Source organism: Mirounga angustirostris, unplaced genomic scaffold (assembly GCF_029215605.1).
Source record: "Mirounga angustirostris isolate CCGP_5_RB_7025 unplaced genomic scaffold, mMirAng1.0.hap1 SCAF_6, whole genome shotgun sequence".
NCBI lineage: Eukaryota > Metazoa > Chordata > Mammalia > Carnivora > Phocidae > Mirounga > Mirounga angustirostris.
In genome coordinates, this window is record NW_026991714.1 from 16,634,343 (window position 1) to 16,640,187 (window position 5,845).

A 5,845-nucleotide genomic window follows, 5' to 3' on the forward strand; every position below is an offset into this window, starting at 1 on the left:
GCAACAACTAGAATGGACCTATAAGGTATTGTGCTAAGTGAAATACATACCATAAGATTTCCCTTATATATGGAATCTAAAAAAAACAAACAAAACAAAACAAATGAAAAAACAAAACAAAACAGAAACAGATTCATAGATAAAGGAGACAAAGTGGTGATTACCAGAGTGGGGAGGGAGTGGAGAGTAGGCAAAATAGGTAAAGAGGATAAGAGGTACAAACTTCTAGCTGTGAAATAAGTCATGGGGATATAATGTACAGCATAGAAAATATAGTCAATAATATTGTAATGACTTTGTATGGTGACAGATGATAACTAAACTTATGGGGATCATTTTATTATGTTTATAAAGATCAAATTACTATAATATATACCTGAAACTAAGAGGATATTGTTGAGCAGAGATGGGATTACTTGCCTTCTGGTTGAGTCCTGCAACCTCAGAAATGGGTAGGGGCGGACGGGAAGAGATCCCCCAACTCCCTAAATCCACCCCAGCACACACGTGGCCATGTACACACTCACCGGCATACAGCAGCCTCATAGCAACCTGCTGTCAATCATCCAGGGACCTCATATGAGGGTCCGTCCTTCACCCATCTGCTGTTCTGGAGGCTCAGGTGCTCTGACCTTTGAATGTGACAAGTTTGCCTCACTTTGAGGTAAGTGTAAAAGAGTGTTAGTGAGCAAGGGGAAGTGTGAACAAGATCTTGACTAAGCCCAGGGTAAATAAATCTGCTTAGCATTTCTGTTTGTGATTTCTCATGGATTGTCAGGATCTGGCTAACAATTTAAAATTATGTTTTGGAATAGCCACCAGAGTGAGTTTATGCCTAATGCTGTCACTTAAGACCCCAGAGTTAGCTTTCCCCCACCCAGAAAATAATCATGTTAACTTAAAACATTTTTACTTAAGATACGGCTTCCTGTTTTTAGTTTCTGATATGTGGGCTGGGGACAGAACTCATCTCCTTCCACCAACAATGTAAATGGACAGATTCCACCTTTTGCTTTCACGTATCAAGTTAAAACTGTCGTTTCCCTTTTTAAGGTCACATTATGTATGAAATGTGATTGACCTCACCTGTATAAAAATATGAATATGGAATATATAATCATAGTTCTGCCTCATAGTTCCGTACTCCATAGTAAAGCCCAACATACATGCCTTATTCAAATCTTTTCTTGAAACATGAATGTAGATTTCTCTGTTATTGTTTCCATTGTTTTTAAGAGAACCAGTGAATCAAAAATCAATTGTAATTCCCTCCTTGTCGTCAGAGTCCCCAGTGTGAAAGCACTCCATGGTGACTTCAAGAAGTCAGACCTGCTGACTCATGACATGGGGAAAGCCTGGCCACCAGTGTCTCAAACCCTGAGGAAGTGAAGAAGGAAAAGCCCATGGCATTGCTGGACCCCATTCCCAGGGTCCCACGGGAAGAGCAGCCATGTCCCCCAATCCACAGTAGCTCCTTCCCTGGAGGCTTGGTCACCAGCCCCTGCAGCCTATGGACACTGAAGAGCAGCACCATCCATGGCACCCAAAGGGATGAGCGGCTGCCTTTTCAGGCCACTGCCTAGCTGCAACATGTTTTCCAGAGCACCCTTCACTGAAATGCAATGCTATCGCCAGGGACCTGTCTTCTATCTCTATGTTCTAGGAAGAACCTAGGGATGGTGTTTTTCTCAAACAAATCCAAATGACACAGCACACCTATTATCTGCTCCACAGGGAGCATGTTCTTAGCTTTGGAAGTGGCACCAGCTCTTTATTCTGCAGGGACCAGAGGAAGACAGAGACAGGATCCAAGTGAGTAGTAAGGCAATTGAAGAAACTCGTCAAGCGGCAACAAAGGGTGTTCTCTCTCTGCAGGGTAAAATTTGATTCAACCAAAAAACAACTGATGGCTGAAGTCATAGGCTCAAAAAAGAGAAAGGAGGTAAAGATAGTGTTCACTGGAAGCTTGTTGGATCCTATATACTTAGAGATTGCTGGGTCAGGAGGCAGATTCTTCCCAGCCAAAGACTGGGAAGACAAAGATTTTTATGGTAATGATGAGGACAGATTCTTCGATCTGACTGATCTGGTTGAGAAGAAGTCTCTGAAGCAAATGAAGGCTGAAAAATTGACAAGAAGCCAGAGACCTTTTAATCATTGGTTGCACAATAAAATGATAGTGAAAGGGAACTCTCTGAAATCTCTGAGAGGCTAAAAGCCTCAAGCAAAGCTCTATCAGAGTCACCATCTCCAGATGTTTCAGATGCTTTCATGTCAGAAACAAAATCAAAGAGTGTGTTAGATGGTCTGTCATGGAAGAAACTACTTGAGAACTTGGAACTGAGGAAACAAGGACAGACTTAAGGGTTGATAAAACCTGTAAATCCCACAGAGATACCAGAACTAAAAAAGACTGGAAATCACATTAGAAATGTAGAAAAAAAAAAAAGCTAAAAAGCTTACATTGATTCTCTTTGGTGCCATGAAAAAAGGAAACAAATCCACATTAAAAACTGGAACAGTAGGGAAATTATCCCCCCTTCCCAAACACCCAGAACTCACTCTGACTCTAATGAGATTGAAAGATGAGCCTGATGTGGAGGAAGAGGAAGCTGTGGAGGAGGAAGAGAAGGACACAAAGGGGAGTGAAAAGAAAAAATGATGGGTGGAAGAAGTGGGCTATAGCAGAAGTTAGAGCCAGAAGAAGCAGTATGGGAAAGGAGTCTTCTCACATGCTCTAAAGAAACAAAAACCCATGAAAACATGCCTCAGCCAGATGGAACTGAATAATTGTCAATAAGAGATTAGCAAAATAACTTCATCATTCAAGGAACCCCTAGCATCAAAGAATGAAATTGAGAAAAAACAGAAGAGTTGAAGAAAAAGAAAGCTACCAGTCCAAGAAAACATCCACCAAAATTTTCCTCCAAATATCCAGAAGATGGCCCAGACTGCTGTGGATGGGTCCCAAATGAAGCCCAAAGTGATGGTGGCAGGATCCATTTCATGAAAATATTGGCCTTTGATTGCTTCAGAGTTGCGAAGGAAGACTTTGTGGACCAAGTAGCAACGTGGGCTTCTATACCACGGTGAATGGCCAAAGTAGTTCAGATGATCGCTTGTAAAATGTAACTGGTCTTCGTGCTCTTGGCTTCTAAATTAATCTACCTATCTTATTCTTATTCTCCTGAATTTAGTATTTATATTTAAAAGTGTTTGTGTAGGGGCACCTGGGTGGCTCAATCGTTAAGCGTCTGCCTTCAGCTCAGGTCATGATCCCGGGGTCCTGGGATCGAGCCCCGCATCGGGCTCCCTGCTCCACGGGAAGCCTGCTTCTCCCTCTCCTGCTCCCCCTGCTTGTGTTCCCCCTCTCGTTGTGTCTCTCTCTCTGTAAATAAATAAATAAATAAATCTTAAAAAAAAAATAAAAAAAATAAAAGTGTTTGTTTACATTATAACAAAGGAACAGTATATTTTGTGAATTATTAAAATGAGGGATTGGCTCTATTAAGTGAGAAGGCAAAATTTTAATTATCACGAGGAGGAAATACTTTGATATGCAGTTCTATTTCTCAAGTTCATTGTTTTTTTTATAATATTTTAAGTTTTATAATAAACAAAAGTTAAAATAGGATATTTCCTTTCTAGATTACAAATATCTTCTCCTTTAGTAAGGGAGAAGATTTAGAGATTGTATTTTTGAATTTTCTAGAGTGAATTGATTTTTATTTTTCAGATTTTCTGAGTATTTGATGTAAAATGTTATCTCGAGTAACAGTCATCAGTTATAATGCTTATGGAAGTTTAGTTTGGGAATTTAGAGTATTTTATATTGATAAAAGATATTTCAGATAAATATTTTGAATGCAAGTTGTTTTTCTTCAAAGGAAAAAGAAGATATTTATTTTACCTGTGGGCAAGAAAAGAATGTATTTACTGAGAGGAAAGAATTCAGGAGATCAGAAAGTTTGGGTACATAATCTTGCATTGAACATATCTTAACATATCTTAACACATTATTTTATGGTTACCTTGCTTTTAAAGTAGTTTAAAAAATTCTGAGGTTTCACATCTCACAAGACAGCATTTTTTATATGGCATTATCAATTTGTTACTTAGTGACAAGATTTTGAATATAAAACTACATAAATGCATCTAAACTACTAAGGGAGAAGTGAGAAATGGAGCCAAGTAAATAAAGATGACCTAGTAATAACTATAATAGCCTCAATAAGTTTAGTATGTACTGGAGCTTTAATGAGCACTGGTAAATTCAATGTAAGTAATTCAATTCCAAAATATCCATTCTTGATTATCTTTAATTAGAAAATAAATTAGTATTGTACATGAAAAATTCAACTTGGATTCATGTACTGGCTGTATCTAGACTGAGTTCCACCTGTATATGTATTTGCTGTGGCTAAAGCAGTATTTTATTTATTTGTTTTAAATTTGAATGTTTCTAAATGGAGCAGATGCTACCTGCTTCAGTATGTTTCAAAATTTGAAAATACCCACAGTTAAGAGACATTTTTTATATTGCTACCCAGACTATTCTCTCTCCCTCCCCACTCCACACAAACCCCATCACTCACACACACACACACACACACACACACACATGCACACAAACACAAAACAGTCCTTACCCTTACTACATTTATGGGATGTGTTCTGATCTATTCTTCTATTCTTTCTATTCTATTCTATTCTATTCTATTCTATTCTATTCTATTCTATTCTATTCTTTCATTTCATTTTTTTTTTTTTTTTAAGATTTTATTTATCTATTTGAGAGAGAGAATGAGAGAGAGCACATGAGAGGGGGGAGGGCCAGAGGGAGAAGCAGACTCCCTGCTGAGCAGGGAGCCCAATGCGGGACTCGATCCAGGGACTCCAGGATCATGACCCGAGCCGAAGGCAGTCGCTTAACCAACTGAGCCACCCAGGCGCCCTCTATTCTTTCATTTTAAAAGGGCTGACTATGGCCCACCGAATTCAAACTGATGTCTGAAAAGCATGCCCTACTCTTTTACCCTGTGCAAACACCTTTCATTACCCTTGACATTACACCTTTTCATTACCTACCCTGCATTCAAATACATCTGCAATTATTATTTATTTATTTATTTATTTATTTATTTATTTATTTATTTATTATGTTATGTTAATCACCATACATTACATCATTAGTTTTTGATGTAGTGTTCCATGATTCATTGTTTGCATATAACACCCAGTGCTCAATTCAGTATGTGCCCTCTTTAATACCCATCACCAGGCTAACCCATCCCCCCATGCCCCTCCCCTCTAAAACCCTCAGTTTGTTTCTCAGAGTCCATATTCTCTCATGGTTCATCTGCCCTCCAATTTCCCCTACTTCATTTTTCCCTTCCTGCTATCTTCGTTTTTTTTTAAACATATAATGTATTATTTGTTTCAGAGGTACGGGTCTGTGATTCAACAGTCTTACACAATTCACAGTGCTCACCATAGCACATACCCTCCCAATGTCTATCACCCAGCCACCCCATCCCTCCTACCCCCACCACTCCGGCAACCCTCAGTTTGTTTCCTGAGATTAAGAATTCCTCATATCAGTGAGATCATATGATACATGTCTTTCTTTGACTCATTTCACTCAGCATAATACCCTCCAGTTCCATCCATGTCGTTGTAAATGGCAAGACTTCATTCCTTTTGATGGCTGCATAATATTCCATTGTGTGTGTGTGTGCGTGTGTGTGTGTGGACATCTTCTTTATCCATTCATCTCGAAGGACATCTTGGCTCCTTCCATAGTTTGGCTATTGTGGACATTGCTGCTATAAACATCAGGGTGTAC

The 5,845-nt window shown here is 39.0% G+C and overlaps 1 pseudogene; it reads left to right on the forward strand.

The window, feature by feature from the left end:
* The first annotated feature begins 513 nt into the window (after positions 1–513).
* On the forward strand, positions 514–3,093 carry LOC123845651 (kanadaptin-like; annotated as a pseudogene).
* Positions 3,094–5,845: the final 2,752 nt, after the last annotated feature.